The sequence below is a fragment of the Acanthochromis polyacanthus genome, chromosome 6, assembly GCF_021347895.1.
Source record: "Acanthochromis polyacanthus isolate Apoly-LR-REF ecotype Palm Island chromosome 6, KAUST_Apoly_ChrSc, whole genome shotgun sequence".
Taxonomy (NCBI): Eukaryota; Metazoa; Chordata; class Actinopteri; family Pomacentridae; genus Acanthochromis; species Acanthochromis polyacanthus.
Window position 1 is genome coordinate 25,852,103 of NC_067118.1, and position 21,016 is coordinate 25,873,118.

The 21,016-nt window shown below is 40.6% G+C and overlaps 1 long non-coding RNA gene across 1 annotated transcript; it reads right to left on the reverse strand.

Moving 5' to 3' along the window:
- On the reverse strand, positions 1-13,842 carry LOC110953912 (uncharacterized). Its single transcript, XR_002595897.2, has 7 exons — positions 13,610-13,842; positions 12,076-12,112; positions 9,239-9,284; positions 8,905-8,947; positions 6,381-6,947; positions 4,522-4,590; positions 1-2,304 (listed from the first exon to the last, which is right to left on the reverse strand). It is a non-coding gene; the product is annotated as an uncharacterized LOC110953912 (long non-coding RNA).
- Positions 13,843-21,016: the final 7,174 nt, after the last annotated feature.

The following is a 21,016-nucleotide window of genomic DNA, read 5'->3' on the forward strand; positions in this document are numbered from 1 at the left end:
TGAAGGCTCTGTTTACAATGTACTCTCAACATTTTTCCCATTGGAAATGAGGTTCACATGACAAAAAAAACAGAATTTTACTGTTACATTTGGTATTTAGTATACAGGTGTGATTACCTGTGAATATGCTCAGTATAGAAGTAATCAGCAGCTATTACTGTACATTCAAATTGAACAATAGCAGTAATTTTCCCTTGAAGGCCTATACATGCTAAAAACTTGACTTACTGGAGTCCTTTTTTTTTAAATTTAACATTTTAGTTATTTCCCAAATATTTTCAACAAATTAAACAATGACAATTAAAACAACTGATTCCCACAGCCACAGCGATTACGGTATTAAAAATCCCAACTCTGGGTACAGACTAATGTGAAATGTGATATTACAGTGCCATCTGGTGGATTGATTTCAAACAATTTTGTAGTCTGTATAGTCCCTTGATAAAGTTGGAAAACACAAAATGTCTCAAATACAGTACGCAAGTGCAATTTAACGTGCTTGAACCAACCTGCTTTCATATAACACTTATTTATTCATCAATATATTTCAATGGAAAATATTGTACTTCCGACTACCTGTAATTGGCTGTTGGGTTAGATTGAAGATTTAAACATTTACTTCCAAACAAAACACTGTAAAATTAACAACAAACTCGTGATGAATTGTAGATTGCGGTATTGTTATTTTTACCTTAACCTGGAGTGAGGCTTTTATGTGTTAATTAGGATTAATTACATCAGTCATTCATTGTTTTGATTATGCCCACTGGTGTCAGGTAAACCATTTGTATTTCACGATGTAGTGGAATTTTCGAATCAGTTTCTGTGGCAACATTCCTGCATCGGTAACAATGTGTTTCACTTCAGCCATCAGTACCTGGTCACTGGCAGAGTAAACTACAGCACGTAGGACTATGATGGGGCTATTGTCAAAAAACCTAGGAAGCATCCAAAAACATTTCTGATTCTCTAGATAAAAAAAACGAAACTTGGCAGAGGAAGGCTCACAGTCTAAAATAAAAGTGAGTTCACCTGTAGATATACATCTTAACCTTGTGTTAGTGTTTTTGTAGTTATACTCACTGCCAGAAGGGGGAGACAAAAGTTCCATGTTGCAAGTTTTAGTAAAGGATCTGAATACTTTACTGCAAAGAACATAAATGTATGTATACAGCGTATAAATACACTAGATCAGCCAACAACATTTAAGCACTGACGGGTCAGGTATAATCATAGATCATCTCTTTACTATGGCACCTTGTCAACGGGTAGGATAATTTAGGAAGTTGGTTCTCGACGATGATGCTCTGGAAACAGAAAAAAAAAAATGGCCAGAATAAGAATCACAGTGGCTTGGACCAGAGTCAAACCGTGATAATTAGATGACCGAGTTGGAGCATCTCCAAAACAGCTGGTCTTGTAAGGTTTTCGTGGTATGCAAAAGTTAGTACCTGCCAAAAGCGGCTGAAGGTAGGTCAACTGGTGGACTGGAAATGGGATCATGAACATCCAAAGCTCACTGATGCCAGTGGGGAGTAAAGTCTGGTTTGTGTGGTCAGATCCCATAGAGGAACTACTATAACAATATAATCAGTGTTATTCATAATCTACCTTTTCCTGTCAGTATATTTATCATTGTGGTCTTGGTGCGCTGGTTTGCATTACATTTGAAAGTTCTCCCAATGTTTTGCATTTTCCCATTGCCCCATGAATATTAAGTGGGTGGACAAAATATTAGGAACACTTCTAAATGTAATGCATTCCAGTGCAGCATCAACAAAACCTGAAAAGCTGTTGTACTGGATTGCATTAGATTTCAAAGAGACAAGTGGTCGGTGAGTATATTTTCACAAAATTTCACTCCAGTCAAAGAGCACAGTTAGTTGCAAAATCCTCTTCAAGGTAAGATGAGATCTGTCCTTCACTGTAACCGATTTCAAATGGTGCTAGAAAGAGAAACAGACTCTGAACACCAAAAGAAATCGGTCAACCTTGGAAAGAGGACAAAGAGCTTGAGCTGTCAGAATGTCACTAGACTGGTAGTCTGTAGTCCACATCTTGGTGCTTCAGGGAGTGATAACTTCCAGGTGACGTCTCTTTCTTTCACTTTCATCAGTGGGCACCTTTTGAGACACCTTGCAGCTGCCTTGTGACGGTCAGGGAAACACACTTCCCACCCCAAGAACACTGATTTCAAATGGTGCTAGATAGATGACAATACTCTAAGCCACCATCTGAAACCAGCTTCCAAGGGGGGCACTTCTAATGAAAGCCATTCTTCTACGGTGTACAACACAGCAGAATCTAAAAAAGGTCAGGAATTAAAACTAATATTAGCAAAAAACAGTGAATGACAACATGCAAAATTAGCATGAACTTACGACAAGGAGTTATATTTTTTCATTATCAAAGATGTGGTATTACGCAGACCCGAGCAGGATTTTCCTATAGTGAATTCAAAAAACATTTCAACTGAAATGAAAAGACTGAACGAATAGAACAAAGCAGTGGTTCTGGTACTGTAGAAGATACACACTTGGCTTGATATCTCTATGTACTGTAACTAACACAAAGCATGAGAGACACTGATGATGTGCAGCACTCGCTGATACGGCAGAGGCCTGGGAGACTGCTCAGATTTAGAAGTCTGCAATATGTACACATACAAATCTTTTGATATAAATATTTTCATATTGGGATTCAATTTTCTAGAAGTGTTATGTGTATTATAGAAATAAGGGTAGAGATTGGGATGCCTTCCAGGCCCATGCAGCATATTCTCTCAAATTACATCCATATTTTAAAGTGACTTTTAGGTTTATAGTGACACTAGTTTGGGGAAAGATATTTCACTTTTACCACTGATCACTAAAATAATCAAAGGATTAGAGTGGAGCTCAATGAACATTAATTGTATGAGATTAGAAACTAAGACGATAGTCCGCCAAAGACAGTCTTGACAAACTGTCCCTACTCTTCAGCCAATTAATGATTGTGAGGCAAACAAGAACAAAAATCAGCTTGAAATCTCTCCTTTAACTAAATATGCCACAGTGCACTGAGTGCACTTATTATCCTAAATGAATTATGAATAAACATAAAAAGCTGTGTTTGCAGTCAAATGCAGCGAGAAGGAAAGAGGTCTATATACACTAGTGACTAAACAACAGTTCCATAAGTGCACAGCTCAACAAAGACTCAGCAGTCCACAACACCACTTATCACATACTTATAATGCAGTCTTGAAATCCATATGCAGAAAGTCTTCCCACATTTAACATCTTGCATCATCATCTTTTGCCACTAACAAACTTAGCCAAGCAATTTGGGGGTCACAATATAAATATCTGGGACTCTCTAACCGTAAATACCAACAATAAAATCAACTTGTGATCTCAGAACAACTATTGAAGAATACAATGCTGACAAGGACTACCATTTTTAGGTGATATTCCATATTGGTTGTTGGCAAACTGCTGTTTGAAAAGTTTACATTCAACTTTTTGGCCTTTTGTTGTAACAAAATGCAGCTACACAAACAACTTCTTTGACAGAGTGTCGGTTATTTTCGGGGAAACCATGAGTAAACTTTCAGCAATGTTACATAAATCAACCTAGCAGTCTCCAGTTACTGGATGAGTTCAAAGACATAAAGGAAAGGAAACAAGGAGGTTTGCAGGTCCTCTGCCTGCCACCAAAAATAATGGATTATTTCTGGAGAGCTATTAAGGCACTGCTTATGGAAAAAACAGCATCGATAAGAATTTGGTCAGATGAGAACATACTGACCAACTAATGAACCAGCTGACCTGGATACTACAGGTCTAGTTGAAACCGTCCACTGCATACTGTGTTTGCAGATATGAATTACGCTTTTACCGAACACCAACAATAATATAAGGTAAATATATAGTATTTCATTGCAATAGAGTAGTTCCTACTGTAAGTTGGGACAGCTAACTTATGAGTGTTAGAGACGTCGTATAAAGTCTTGATTCATCTGCAGGCTTTAACTTTGACAAACTGAACAGTTAATTTTTAAGCTCATTTATCTCCATTATGCTATTGAATTAGTTAGAGGCACAGTAAGCTTTCAACTGCATTGTCTCTTATCTTGTTATTGAATGGACTAAACTGAGGGCCCAAGGCACTTAACAGCATCGTGGAGGCAGTAAGGGAACTTCGATGTAATGCACTCTGGGACAGTTTAGGCTCAGGTTTGAGCCCACAAAGAAAGTTTGATTCACTGGCCTGGTTCAGAAAGCAGAGGGAAGGGAAGCAGATGACGGCAGAGCGAAAGAGAGCGAGAGAGAGTTGAAATGGAAAACCACTGAATAGCGCCAGAACACCTCTCCGTCTCAATCCATTTCTCTCCAACACGCCCACACGATCTGATCTGATACTTGATCCAAGCTTCGTGGATGTGTGAAGGGCCAAACAAGAACAGATACACAGAAAATGCTGCCACTGCACTGGATGTCTTTAACATACAGGCTCACCTGCAGTTCTACGTAGACATACCTTGACGAGTCCTTTTCTCTCTGTTGCTCGGTAGAATAGAGAGGATGGTAACGCGTTGCTCTCCAGCCACTACGAGGGAAAAGAAGGGAAGTGGCAGTCAAATGCTGGCAATGCGAGTCGTGATGTAGAAACACAGCCACAATCCACTGAGAGGGTGGGGCAAGGGCAGGTAGTGGCCAGTTCACTGACTTGTTGCCAAGTGCTTCAACAAAGTACAAGCCAAGTCAACCATTTCTAATATCTGTTTTTCCTCCGGCTGGTTTTACTTTTTGCATGCAGGTGAAAGGACCGCTGACAATTCATTGTCTTTCTTCAAAACCTCAAGAACACTCACCCACACACAGTCTGCCTTAATTCCTTCATGTTTACAATGACAACTCCCACAAACAGTATTTGTCTTAAAACCGATTAAAGCCAAATTAGGGACACCTTAGCCCCAGCCCCAAAACATCAGATGTGACTTACTTTGAATTTCACAATAACAGGAAGGACAAAATCCCCATGGCATTTATGACTCCTTATCAGGCTTCGGATAAACCAAGCCAGGTCGGTTTTCTTTTTCTTTTCTTTTTTTTGGGGTTGTGGTCGATTGTGTGTGAAGCGAGGTTATATATGTATGTGTGTTTGCATGGTAGCCGCAGTGACGACGCTGATCAGAGGGCCTGTGTGTCCGTAGGTGTCTGGTTCCTTTGCCTGGCTGCCTCAACCCAACCCTGTCAGTTTTCTTTTTCGGGTTGTTTGTTGCTTGTGTGCCACTAGACCTGTTGTGTAACGCTTATAAAAGATTTAAAGGGACAGGAGGCCTACAGAGAGTGGTCAACGACAGATTCACATTGGAACTCTGAAGCACCCCCGAGAAGCCCAAAGGGATAAATATCAGTACGTATTTACAGAGATGTAGGAATATTGGACCAACAGTGAACTGCTGAGGGCAAACTGCAGCGAAACGTGCACGACAAGCAATATGATTAAAGTTCTTAACGTATTAACTAAACACGAAGAAGTTAAAATTTATTTTACTGTAAAAAGGTGCTTCAATTATCTGTGGGCGACCTAAATCGTGAACTTCTGTCTCTGGCTGTGTGTCTCATTATCGCTTGTATTGATGTGTAGCCTACACCTACACAGACTGGTAGACTGTAGTGCTAACTCATTCATAAGGAATGACCCCCCCCCCATAGTGGTGAGGTGACTGGGAGAGCACCAGCATCGATGCTGAAGCTGAGAATCATCCTCTTCTTTACAGTTATCTTTACAGAAGAAAAATAAAGTGGCAGGGATGGTATAAAATATGTTTTACTGTCAGCACATTTAGAATAGAGAGAGAGACGGATACGCTGACTGTGGAAGCTGGAGCTGCAATGCAGACCACAAGCAGCCACGCATGCTCTTGCATCAGCTCAGAAAGGTAGCATCTTATGGACTTTCAGCCAACATAGAAAACCTCACTCGTCTCGAGCTTTTTGTCCATTCAGAGGCTTCCACCCTTCACATAAACACACAGGTATCAGAGTGTCAGGCTGTGCAGAAGATGCTGAGCAGCCCTTTTTTTGCTGACAATTCAAAGTGAATGGGAAGGCCGGGGTACACGGTTTATTTTATGAGCCCTGTAGTTGCCTGTAATTTCCTAGAAAGAGATGGACACGTCACTCTAAATTCACAGGACGCTTCCTGGAGGTGACTGTTATGAATAACTGGAAACAAATGCGTCAGAATCCAATTGTCCTGCCTTGAATTTATTTTTTGATTAATTGTTAGTGCAGCCTAGCGACTCTTATGGTCTGTGCACTGCCTGACAGACGCAAAAATTATTTTTATCTAGAGGCAAGGAAATGGAGAACAAATACACAAGTACTTACTTCAGTTTAAAGGGGTGTTTAGCAGCTCTTTCATGGAAGTTCATCTGGAATCCAAAACTTTCTAATAAACCTGTACATGTTCAAGCTTCGGTACCTGTAAAACACAATGTAACCAAGCCCTGAGATTAGCCCGCTGCATCATAAGAGGCAGGGATGATCAAAAATGTCATCATCAGACATTAGACCATACCTGTATGATAATTACTTCAGAAAACAACTACTGACAAACCTGTAAAAACATTACCGGGCTGTGTACACCGACAAAGAATACACATGATCTTTTTACAAAAAATGCACTTACATTTTTATCAATAAACAGATGACCCCATATACATGCTTTTCACGTATCCACAGAAAACTATTTCTGCAACTACAAACACCTTAGTATATAAGAACAGTACTTCCCAACCAATCAGACGTTCAACTCCAGCAACTTGTTTGCTATAAGCCAATGAAGTATCGCTGTGCAGCTTGTTGAGCCAGGGGAGCTCCTCCCATCCAATGAGAATCCAGCTTTGGCACAATGGCCTGTGATGCATCAGCCTTAGGAAGTCCAGCGCATGTGAACTGGAGAGAAGCCAAAGCAGAGTCACCAAGAGAACAAGGTAAACAACCACTCTCGTTCTCCATCTCTCTTTCTTCTATCTCAGTTTCTCTCTCCTCTTTCTCCCTCTGATCCTGAGCCATGACATTTTAGCCCCTTCCGTTTTTCCCTTCTCTAGGAGAGACACAGATAGACGGACAGATAAACAGAGAGAGAAAGAGAGATACAAGCTGTGTACTGCCTAAAGAGAAGTCCAGCCCAGAAATGACTGCGTCACCATCTTTGTCTCTCCTAACTACGCAGGAACAAAATGTGTCTTGGGAAGGGTTTTGCCAAATCCCAGTGGCCCTGGAGGGTGAAAACAAATCACATGACAAAAGTGCCACAAGCCACAGACTGTTATCTGATAGCAACACACAGCTGGATCTCCAACAGCCTCTGCCTTCATACATGTCTGCCTCTCCCTGTGGATGCTTGCTCTTCCCTTTAACTTCATTGAGAGTTAACCACAAGAAGTAGATCAGTGGGCAACAGCTTGAATGCACACATAGTGTGTGTATACATATATGCACACATAAACACGTGACGATATATAAAAATGTCTTGATTGAATTTAACAACGATATCTAATCTTTGATTTAATTTGACATACCGTACTGTCAGCTGGGATGCATCTGTACACACTGGCATATATTTGTGTATTAGGCATAAAATACTGTTTCACAATAGGTCAGACGACACCATGCATGATTGTATTCACCTATTTGGAACGATATAATCATCCATTCTCCTGGAGGTAATGGTGGCAAAAAAAGAAAAGGCGATGTTCGAATACCTCGATAATTCTCGGAAAAACATTCCTGACTGAGCTTCGCTGTGATATTAAGAACCCTCCAGAATATTCCTTTCTTAACCCCTTTGTCACACCTCTGCTCACCCAACACGCACCTTACCATGCTATCAAAACAAGACCTAGTGAAACTGTCACATCTTCAGCATCCATGTTGAAACTCCGGTACGAGCTCACAGGAACTACACAGCGCACACACACACATACACACACACACACACACACACACACACATACGCGTAACAATGACAGGCAGAACACATCAAAACTACCAAGGAGGAAGAGGAAGAGGAGGAGAAAGCCGAGGTTGCCCGAAAACATTGTATCCACTTCAGGTGGAAAACGACTGACGATGACTCTTCTGTTATCTCGGCTTCTGTTTCCCCTGACATGAAAAAGTGACGTAGCAACTAATCCAAAATCTCTCTCTCTCTCTCCCTCTCTGACTTGCTCTCCGTCCCTCTCTGTATCTCCCTTTCCCTTCCTTTCTGCCTCTAAAACACGCGCACTTTTGATTTTCATCTTGTTGCAATAGCAGAACTGCCATTAGATTGCTACTTCGAACTGACACACAGAAGCAGAACAGACCCCACACAAATGCATATGTACGTGCGCGTTCATGCACACACGCACAGCTGTGCACACGCACGCACAACCACGCTATTCTGTCTTCCTGAGTGTGACGCAGCACTTAATTCTCTGTGCTTTTATACCACTGTTGTGGCTACATAACGCAGCTTCTTGATAAAGCTGAGCCAGAAACACACTTGCTAGCTGCCACAGAAGCCAAGTGAGCATGAGCAGACTGCAGTTAAAGGGACCCTACCACAATGGCCATTCCCCCTATGTCCCCTTATAATTGGGTCTCTCCCTCTCGTTGCCCTCCTCTCTGGCGCTCTCCTCTATGCTCTCGGCTAGAGACACACTCCGGCTCCTCTGCCTGTGAGGCTGAGCTGACTGAGCCTCCTCGATCACCTGACAACCCACTGGTTTTAAAGGCACATCACCAGCGTGCGTATCAGTTGCATAAGCAGTCGGATAGTCTTTTGGCTTTTTAATACTGTCTAATGAGGAATTTAATTTCTCTCTGAATTTAAACTGAATGTAATATTCACATGGTAGCAACCTACCCCTTGCGCTTCGTCTTTCAGTGCTGCCTACCACAGCTCTGCCCTAAAGGAAACACAAAATAATGTTTAATCCAGTGTTTCTATTCAAAACAGTATTGTCATCTGGTTACGTAACAGAAGAATATTGTGAAAAGACATCAAAAAATACTAGAAACTAATAGATAAAGTAAAGAATTTATGCAACGACGTTGTATTGGATTGCAAACCAAGAATGTAGCTGTATCTTTAAAAGGACTGTGTTTCTATTTTATAAATAGTCTGTCTTAGTTCAGACAATCATTAGCAGGGTTTATTTTAAGAATTCAGGTTACAGTTTATCTGATTGTTCACATACCTTGATCAGATGATTCTTCATTTCTAATGTAAATGAGACAGCGGCACTGTGGGAAGATAAAAGGACAAAATAAAAAACAATAATTAAAATTGTCCAATTAATTCAACTTGTAAAGTCAATATGATTTAAGAAAATTTGTGAATACTCTATTAGTCAAGACTCTACAGCTGAACTTTATAGCATTGCTGCCTTGTGAATGCTAAAGCAACCATTCATGTCAGCTTCTGAATAATGCCACAACACCACTGATCGTGACAAGACAAACAACTACTGTTAGGTACAAAACTCACATCAAGATACTTACAAAACTAAAACAAAAATAAAACCAAACTATTTCTCAGTATCAGCATCAATGATTAGTCTGGGAAAAAGTGTGTTCAATGGAACATAATGTTTGAATCCATGACACAGCGCAAACATTACAACAAACAATTTCCAGCAGACTTAACAAGAGAAACAAGCTTGGTTCTGTCTCTTTTATGAGCTTGTCTGTCTCAACAAGGCTGTGCCTATTAGGTCTGTCTACGTTTCTGAAGCATAAAGTCTCCTTTATATGCTAAGCTGAAACCAATCCTTTGTCTCAGTTAACAAAAGGGAAACAAAGTTTTTGTCTGTGTAATTTTGGCACCACACCTATTTATCCCAGGGATGTACAGCAATATGTACAATCAACAAGTGCTTTCATAAATAATTAACATTTTTTAAAAACTTGGAAGAATGCCTCCAGAGGGAGCAGTGTTTAAACCGAACAAACATAACTACTGGCTCAGGCTTATGTGCTGAATTGCAGTCAATTTTGTTTTTAACATATTTTCTACGCTGCAGTGTTGTCTCACTGCTCGCCTATATTTTTATAGATATTTCAAAAGCTCGATTGAGCTATCGAAGCACCGGCTATGCCCTGTATTTTGAAGTCGAACGTTCCTGTTATCTTTAAATTACAAGTCTCAGCATCAACCTGCACTTCATGCGGCAGTAAATTTCCTTCCCTGAAGCACTTGTAGCTGGTGATGTCCTGATTCCCCACTGGAGCCCGAGAACACGAAGCCCACAGATTCACCTTACAGGACTGAAAGGAGAGCATTGCTAAAAGAATCAGTTTTCACCCTCGAGTTATATGGGAAATGTAAGGGATCTGAGGGATCAAAGCATGTTTGCACTGTGCAGACTGGTAGATGTGGAGGGTATTGATCCAAGGATTGAGGTCTATCTGCTCCTCCAGAATAAAGATGTCCTCGGTCTATATGTGCATCTTGTGCAAGACAGCTACAATAACACAAAGGAAAATGAATGCAAGTTGAGCTTTTGACTGTGTTTAATGCTACTTTTTTTTGCTAAAGCAGATATTAGATAATATTTTAAAATGTCGTATTCTTTTAGCCTAGCTGCGCTAGACCCATGTTCTGAAGGCACAAGGGTCTAGGGCCGCTCGACAGGGAGGGAGGCGGGCTAAAAGGTTGTCTTTCAAATCACTCTGCAGCAGTTGGGTAGGTATACAACCAATCAGTGCAACGAATAGGCTGACGTAGTTCCTAGAGCGCTGGATTGTGGCTAAGTCCTATTAGCTTCCCAACCAGCGGAGCCAACTGGTATATTAAGGATTTGCCATATCCCGTCGGCATAAGTCCAAATACGTCTTTCTTCTCAATGAAACACTTCAGTGCCGTCCTTTGTTTATCTTTCAAGTTGAATTTTAGCTTCAAATCTTTAAGGGCTGTGGCCAAAGCCGAGTTGAAAGATAACTGTTTATTGTGCGCCGGTTGTTTCTGTCAGAATCGTCGCACCTCTGTCGTCACTTCGTTACGCCCGCCTTCTGACTCTACACTTCATGGTGATTCATCCGGCCAGTTTTAGGAGCATCCAGCCTCGAGCCTTATGGAGGGTAACTAGACCCACCCTGGCAGAGAATTAAATTCGTTTCCGTGGGTTGTCTAGCGCAGCTAGGCTAGTATTCTTTTGCATATCCCTTCAAATAATAATAATTTCATTTATTTTTTTATAGGGTCTGCTTCTGATATACGATTCATCTTTGAATCCATGTCAGCAAAATAAGAAGGTAGGTTAAAAATTTTAATATTTCATGTGATTGTAGATTTAAACAAAATCATTACGTTATAATTTTTCTTTGTCTTAGGTACCTGCCAATAATGCTAATTAAATGTAATGACATTCAATAAGGGATTTGAATTTGATATGTGGATTTGCAGTCAATAAAATACTATTCATTCCGCTACTTTTTCTGTTATATCCATATCCAGTCCATACGGGTATTCCAGCATCGTTGACAAGTTTGGTTTCAACATATAGCAAGCTCTAACAAAAATTGGGAGTTTTACTGAGACAGTAATTTGTATTTTAGCTGACAGACACGCTACAGCTTTGAAGATACATCCAACTGTTAGTCCTCGCTGTCTGCTATTTATGCTCCTCATCCAGTGGCCAGTGTGTTAATTTTAGCCATGTCATCTATCAGCCATGCCTGTTCCACTTCCTAAACCTTAATCTCTCCCTTGGAAAGGTGCCCAGTCAGCTCCATTGATATTGTTTTTGGCAGTAATGGGAACAATGGGCAAAGATCGTTAATCCAGTCACATACATCTTTTGATTTTATGCCAAAAAAAAGCCTTGGTTTTACATTGTTTTATTTAAAATAAACAGTTTAATTGTTTTCTATTATTATCTGGCATGCCTCTGTCAAACACTGGTCACGCACTGCTCTTAAACACTTAAAATGTGTACTCGGTTATTCATCTGCTGACTGTAATTGATACAAACAGTGGGCTACTGCACTGCTGTGGCATTTGTTCTGTTTGTTGTGAAATGTGTGGGGTTCTTACCTTTCAAGGAAAATTGAAAGCAAGGCCTATTTTCTCTCTGTGAAAAGAGGAATAGCAATATTAACCTAGACGGCAGTCAATTTCAATTTGTAAGGTCACGCTGACTGTTTTTCATTGCTGTCCATCTTACGTAGTCAGCAAATCAACTGGTTAAAGGACTGTATTCATTTTGACGTTTTCTGAAGTTGAGAGATGTTCTCCCATTTTATTTCCGAAGTAAAACAGAACCAGTTGTTCTGTCACCAGAATTCCAAGTCATAAGATGAATGAAAATAAACAGTTAATGGCTCTCTTTTAGATGCGTATGGTGCTGTTTCCCTCTCGCTTTGTAGTGTGGCATCAATACTTCCCTTTAAGGTCTTTCACTCAATCCCAGAGGATTGTTTTGGATAACTTTCTTGCTTTGGTACAAACTGTTCTCTCATCCTGCACAAATGCGCCATCCTGTGTTAAATTAGGGTATTGCTTTCTGGGGGTTTGTTTACATCAGGAATAAAAAGTGCGTATGACATAGAAACCTCTGGATGGATGGAGCTGAGTCAAGGCGCTGGCACAACAGGCACACGCACTATAGATTAATAAAAAGAAAAAAATTAGCCTTTAGAAACAATATGCTTTGAAAAATCAATCAATTTCTGCAAACGAACAACCAAAGAAACAATATTACATAATTTCAACTACGGACACATGAAATGGCTATTTTTCTTTTCTTTCCACATTTTGCAGATTCAATACAATCTGTTTAGCTGGAAAAAGCACCACAAACACAGCATGACGCACTCTGACAGGTGCAACGGTGGCAAAATTCAAAGTCAGTAGAATATCCGACAAAATTCTTTGAAAGAGTAGTAGCTGTACTTTTTCCTTTATGATTTACATTTTATGACAGCATACTAGTTTTCAGTATTTTACCTTTTTCCTTCTGCTTCTCAACTTCAGCATAAACTTAATCCTCCTGCTCATACATTTGACTTTATGGGCTAAATGAAACAGATTTAAATCTGCACAGCTGACAACAAACCAAAAATTCATTCTGGCATGAACAATAACAACATCTGCCTCATGAATCAAATCATTACGCAGTACCGCATGGATACACAGACCACTCACTCCTGAGGTAAATTGAAGTGCGCAACATCCCTCCTGCAGCAAACATCCAGCACACCTCTCCATCCCACCCAACTCTTCTGCCCTCTCGCTGTCTCCGAGGAAAATGAGCCTCAAATCCGCACAGGCATGTTTTATAAGGCTGAGAGAAAATGCTTTGCCTATTATTTCCGGGTGACGTTGGGAAAGAGCGCTGGAAACTGCGCACTACATCATGATAATCAAATCACGGCCATGCGTAATTTTAGTGGTCTCTTCTATGGAAAGACATTTTGTACATTTAACAAGTGAAGCACGACGACATTACATAAACATCAAACTGGGGGGGAACTAATGAAGTACATTAGTAGACATCACTAAAACAGCCCACCACCCACTACAGACATCATTATCACATATATCCATCCAAATTATTACACATATTCACCGAAGCAGTCAGTGGATGTAGATACTTTCTCCTGGAGGAAGAGGTCTGTCACGCGTAGATGCTCTTTCGCAACACCACCACCGCTCCCTGCTGTTACTGCTCCGTCACCGCGTCCACAACCTCCCATCAACCTCCTGCTTATTATTGAATCCGGAGTGGTCCCCTGCTCTAATGAGAACCCCTTGCCCATCAACATTTTCACAGCAACACAGCCACGCCACTCCCACCCGCACACACCCCCGTTTGCTGATTGGACGAGGCTCCGAAATGCGTCGACACGGTCACATGCTTTTGACGCATGTTTACAAACACGCGCAGAGCAGGAGAGCGCGCGGCCGCAGCGAGAGGAGTCACCTCCGGGAACTTCCGGTTTCGCTTGAATTATGTTTCTATGTTTTTTATATATGGAGCAGGAAGCAGAGGAACGATTATAATGCTGTATATAACAGGGAAGTATTTTAAACTTGTAAGAATATACGATTAATATACAGTCTCAAGGCTACATACGTCTGTTCCTCGGTAAATATGTCCAATATTTGGAAAACTGAGAGATCTTGAAGAGGAACTTAACAGCTGCCACAGTCACTTTAATATAAGATACGAGTTTTTCTTGAATTCTTTATACTCAGTCGTCCACCAGATCCTGATACACGATGTAATATTTAAGGATAGAGCTAAAAACGCTACAAAAATAAATAACACTTATTCTTGTCTTTCAACTAATATACAACTGGTCAAGGAAATAGGTATTATACGACCCCTGTGCCTCAGGCTCTATGAATCACAAGGTGACTAGAAAAACATGCAATATTTATATAGAATAAATTATACACATTTTAATAGTACAGTGACAGCCATTATTGGCGCTTAAACATTAACTCTAAAAGCCCTTACTTTCAGATATACTCTATTACTTTGTAATACATGATATTTATGACTAAGAAAGTGATAATCAATGTTTATAAATTTAGGGTAGACATCTTTAGCTATCTATTATCTAGTATGAGTTTCAACACTCAAAATTTGCTCATCTGCTTCATCATGACAGTGTGAGTGTCCTGAGGCCTGTACTACAAAGCAGGATTTGGGATTAGTGAAGTAACTTCAGATTTAATTCTAGGTTTTCAGACCTACAGTACACAATGGGACCGTGACACCAACAAGCCTATTTATTACACATTCACAAAGTTTGCAGTTTTTTTGTTGCAAGCTTTCCTTCCTGCATTGAAGCAGCTGTGTTGCATTTAGCTTGTACTATATTCTAAAACTCCTCATACTGAATTAGGATTATAATTTGTTCTTCTTGTGAGATATATATGGCTTTAGACCTGTCCATGTTTGCAACTGGTCATTTGTTGCCAGTGCCAACTCTTTCTTGTGAAGACGCTTACAGCTTAAATCAGAAACCCTGCCTTGACCAACTGAGTTGATAACCAACTTTTGGTTACCATTTGCTGGGACTGGGGTTGTCAGATGTAGTGATATCAGATAATGAAAAGATATCCTGGGTATGCTGAACTTGATTTGTAGGAAAGGCCCTGGGTGTCACACTACTGGCAACACGAGTAACCAATTCCTCGACTGTCCTCACATTTTGATCCAGAATTTGTTTGTTTTAATTTTTGCACAGAAACAAATGACATCCATATTTCTTCCAAGCCCACTTCCAACCAGCAATAAAAACAAAGACCAAGAAACCAATACCCTACATTTGTGAGACTATTGTGTTCACATTAGACCTAGTCACTAATCATAAGACACTAACTCAGAACATGTTTTAAGTAAGTAATTTAAACTGCTAAGGGTAGAAACAGCTCACAGCAGTGGTAAATCCCACTTGCAAGACTTCTAAGAATATGCATATGCAATGTGTCATCACAAACTATGTCTCATTGCCACATATAAAAGCGTAACACCGAAACTATAAAAGTACTTTTTTCAATTACAGGGCTGTGAAAATATATTCAACCCTATTCTGATTTCTTCTATTTTTATTCATATCGAATGGGGTCAGACCCTCGAACAAAATCTAACATACAACAAAAATAAGCTGAAATAACACAAAAACAAGTTCAAATGATAATTAAATGTACTGAGGCAATGAAGTTACTAAATACCAACTGGACCCATATGAATAAGTATTCAGCTCACATTGAATCTAAAAGAACTACTCAACTGTACTTAAAGTTGGTTGCAGCTGAACTAGAAAAGATGCCAGCCTCATTTATTTAAATCATCACTCGAACAAACCATTTCAAGGACCTTGAAGTTACTCAAAGATCTCACTGGTCAGCTCAGGGTTACAGAGCTCTCATAATTATTTTCAGGACTTCACAAATTCACAGTGTAAGATATTATCTACAAACTGAGATGATTTGACACAGCAGCCAGTCATCCAGGAAGATTCAAGGATAGCATACAAGGAACTGCATGCCGCTCTCACTTACTACACCTACACTTGCTCACTGTACAAAAGACAATGCAAAAATTGCATCCATGGCAAAGCGGTGAGGTGAAAACCACATATAGGCTGATCTGAACACCTTTGATTACCCTTAAATCTTTTGGTAGAATGCACTATCGATTTAAGTCCTGTTACATTTAATGCAAGTATTCCACGAAAAGAATGTCAAGGTTGGAGCAAGTTGACATAACTGTGGAAAACACAGTTCTCTGAAGTAGAACATCAGATCACCAGTCTGTAAGACACCGCTCAGCTTCAGCTGAGTTGTCGAAAGACAATGAACCAAAGCATAACAGTCAGTCCACCTCTAAATGACTCAAAAGGAAAGTTTTGGAGTGGTCTAGTCAAAATCCAAACCTAAACCAAATTGAGATTTTGTGTCAGGATGTGAGAAGAGCAGTTCATGCTTACAAAGCTTATAATACTGCAACAATAATGCAGTTCTTTAAAGGCCCGGTCACACCACCCGAACTTTGCTGGAGCGTTCCTTGAACGGTGAAAAAAATTCATCACCGCTCGTAACCGTTCACCACCGTTTAACAGAAGTCGGCCCCCGTTAAAGCAACGCCGTATACACTCAGCCACCGCTGATGTTTCTGGAGGGGCCCTCCTACCGCTCCGAAAGTTTTGCGCTGCACAAAATATTGCAAGCGGTGAGGAGGGGGCAATTTTCCGCCCCGGCAAAGTTCACCCCCACTCCACCAACGCCCAGTCAAAGTTTGGCACCGCCAGACGCAAGTTGGGTCCACTAGGCCAACGCAGAAATCTTGAACGCTGGACCACCGCTGCTTCGCCAGCGTTGGCCGGGCGGCGATTAAACGTTGCACAAACTTCGGTGGAGCGGTTGTAAGCGTTTTACGAGCGGACACGGGGTTGCTGGAACGGTGTCGGGCATTGAAGCAGTGATCAATGGCGGCGATGAACTTTGGTTTGGCGTTGGTATAGAGGTGTCGGAGTGGGACCAGAATTTGGCTATAAATACGAGGAGAAATGGACCAGGAGCTCGTTTGGAATCGAGCTGCCGTTGAGTTCAGACCTCATCTATATCGAATTTGCTCAAATTTACGGTAAAACTGTATCACCATGGGTGCTGAGAGACTTGCTATGATTGGTGCACTAGTCCAGCAGCAGAATCAGAATCTCCTCAGATTGCAACAAGCTGTTGACCGAAGGAGAAGAGAGAGAAGAAGGAGAGACAGAGTTGTGTGGGTCAGACAGTGGATACTGAGAAGGCCTGAACATGGACAATATGACAAGCTGATGGTGGAGCTGAGGAATGAGGATTCACGAGCCTTCCAGCACTTCATGAGGATGCCACCAGCCATGTTTGATGAACAATCCGTTCAGCTCCGTAGTCACAAGCGGTATGCCGCTAAACCAACTTTATACCCCCGCCGAGCCAACGCCCGCATGCGCAGAACGCCGCTATACCAACGCTCGCTACCGCTAAACCAACGCTAAAGCAACGCCGGCTTCAGCGGTGCACTGCTAAACCAACGCCCGGGTTTTCGATTTTTTTTCCCATTTTGTGCGAGCGTTGTCGAAATCCCCCCCCCCACACACACACCCCACCCCACCGTTCAAGGAACGCTCCAGCAAAGTTCGGGCGGTGTGACCGGGCCTTAAGAGGCGAATGAGTCAAAATTCCATCACAAAGATGTCAGAGACTGATCTCCAGTTATCAAGATGTTTTTCACACCACTTTACTTCCACCTCAAGTGTAATTTTATTATTTGACTGTTTATTACATTCTCATTTCCTGATTTACTTAAATAGCAATTTTGTACAGAGATAGCTAGATGTTCTTATTCTAGTGTTTAAGCCTTTTAAACATAATATGAATGTTTTTCCTTCATAGTATTTATTATTTTAACTTTATACCTGCCTCATCTTTTAAAATGCAGTTTAATCACTGGCTATTTTAAGTTGCATGAATGCAAAGAAGTAGAGCAGTCATTTGATTGTTCTTTATCAACATGCAGAACATAAAACTTGTGATGACTGATAATGAGGATGTAGCGAATATTTTCATTCTCTGTGGTAAAATACATTTTAACAAACTTAAAATGGATAGGGGCCAGTCGTAATCACTAGCAGTAGCATCAGTTACTTTATTAGTGCAGTTCAGATTATTGTGCACGTGTGTTTGGTGGGAGGGGGGATTTGGCCACATACACTACATGTCTAATATTAGACATATTTGGTTTCATATTTGTTTCTTTTCACTTTGCAGTTTGCTCCTAAGGCCACAGCAGGGGGCATCCTAACCCAACAATATCACATTTGCCTTACTTTCCTCTGCATTCTTCACTCCATCTACAGTTTGAAATGTCTTCTGATGTGCTTGTAGAATGCTCTGTATGCGTTTATTTCAAAGTGAGTACAATTTTACTGAAAAACTTTTTGACACTAATGTCAGACCTTTTCAAAACTTAATAATTTGGACCTGTAATGCTTTGTTATTGTGGAATTTGTCTGCAGCATTGGTTTTTGTTTGTCGCAAAATTCTGACTGCAATCTACTAAATGCGCATTTACTACAGTTTACTACAGGGTGTGATGTGCCTTCTGTGAACCGTTGCATCACTGGAAACAAGACAATGCTTTCCAGATTGTTTCCTAAAGCAGATGTTGGTAATAGACAACGACGGCACGCAGAAATGTGCAGGAAACAGACGGGATATCAGTTGAAGTTTCCACTGTTATTTGTTGTTTAAGTGTCTATGGAGACAAAATTCATTCTTAATTATTTTCATTATTTTATAAGGCAGCAAAGACCATCAGAAAATTCAACAGTAATACTCTGAGTGACTTTAAAAAAGAGTTTATATCAAAGTATAATCTAATCCCACTCACATGACACAAATCTGCAGTATCAGATTAATGTTGGTGTGACTTTTATAAAGCAGTTATTAAAAACTGACTGGCCTGTCAGGTGGGACAGTAACATAATGTCTCTGGCCACACCCTTATGTGTGCACAACAGCCAGTGGGCCATATATTTGTCTTACGGAGGACACCTCCCTTAATCTGGATCACAGCTTTGAAACTGCATCGGATATTTCCCATGATGCAAGTTTTTTCAAACTGTGTTAAAGTATTTCAGGTTTCTGTCCTGCATCCATGCATTCCTGTTGTCATTCATTCTCTATGCATTCATAATGATGATGGATGCATGAAGCATACTGAAAAAATAGCCTCTGCACAGCTGCTAAGACGCCAAAAACATAATCCGTTCCAGCAAGATTAAGTGAAGCACATTGCCAAAATGTCCTGTTACACTCATTCACACTGTATGTGTTCCTTTATCTGTTTATTGATGTGGTTTGCTAAAATAGATACAACAGCTTTTATAATCCTGCAGAGTTATGGTACTTAATTACAGTCAGCATGTTATCCATTTTGGTCACAGATGTTAGAGAGGATATCGTAAGGCAGTTTTTATTGATTCAATTCTTTTTCCACACCATACGTTGCTGTGCAGTGTGTGACTAAGTCAGAGTAAAATTAAGGTAAGGTATGCAAGGATGTCTCTCTATTGATTCACAGTAGACATTTAGTGAGAATCAGCTGCCCAGTGCAATTAATTCTTAACAGTGTGCTGTTTGATTTAGTTCTCCATTTTCCTACGCTCAGAATCACTACCAGTCTTAATATCACTTCTCTCATGTAATGACGTACCTGCCTGTAGTCTGTGGATCAATCGGCCTGTAGACCCAGTTTTTTAATTTCACTGCAATTTTGTCTTTCTACCTCTCAGACTATTGAGCGTACTTCCTTCCTCCTCACTCTCTCCACCTCATCTGAAAGTACAGTGCAGCTCAACTAGCATCCACCACCTGCTCTCTTCGTTCCACCACCAAAAACATCTAGACTCCAGGGAGTCATGTCTCCTGCTATTTTTGACTCAACTCCACAATGTTGTTTGACATAGGAGTGTAACATTTGTATTAGCATGCCCACATTTCTGCAATAAACTTTTGTTTTCTACATTTAAACAATCTCTCCTTACTGACTTGATAATGGGCAGATGGATAGAGGCGTCAATACACCAGACATTGCAAGTCAGCATGTCCAGCTTTTGAATTGCATAGTGCAACACATCTGTGATGCATAGAGTTAATGAGATTGTTGATGCTGGCCTGTGGAATGTTGCCCCACTCTTCCTGAAGGGCTTGGCGAAGTTTGTGGAATATTCGGGAGACAGGATCATGTTGTTGGACTCATCCAGCAAAAACTGTCTGGTGTCTTAAATGACAAATGGTTCTCATCTTACTATTGTCATAGTGTTAAATTTGAATAAAGCTGCACTTTAGATGGACTTCTATAATCACTGGTCTAAGGAGTGTTTGCATACTAGTCACTCTATTTGAGCAATGTCTCTTAAAACCCTTGGGTGTGGACAGACTGAATGGTTGAGAATCTGTCAACTGAGCAGCTCACAAACATGTTGTACACAATTGGATGAACTGATAGCTTTTTCTAACTACAACAAGAGACTCTTTAGTGTTTTCTCTAACCTATGATGTTTTTGTAATATTTTGGACCACATACTAAACCACATACTAAAAACTTCAAAGTGATCCAGAATCCAGGATCCTTTCCGGATTGCCACCAAAATAAAATCAGCTCTTCCTCTTACCATAGTCTAAATCCCCTGAAAATTTCATGTGAATCTGCCCAGGTGTTTTTGAGTTATCTTGCTAAAAGACAGACAGACTGACAGACTTACACACAAATTCCAGGTGTCACATAACCTCCTTGGCGGAGGTAACTAGAAAAGCACTCAGAGAGTGCAGACCTCCGCCAAGGATAGAGAGGAAAACAGGAAACCCATGCAGTAAAGGATCACAAACTGGAATCGAACCTGCATCTCTGACATAGTTCTGTTTACAAATCACCTTCTTAACCAGTTGAGCTATCAGGACACCTTGCTTCAATTTG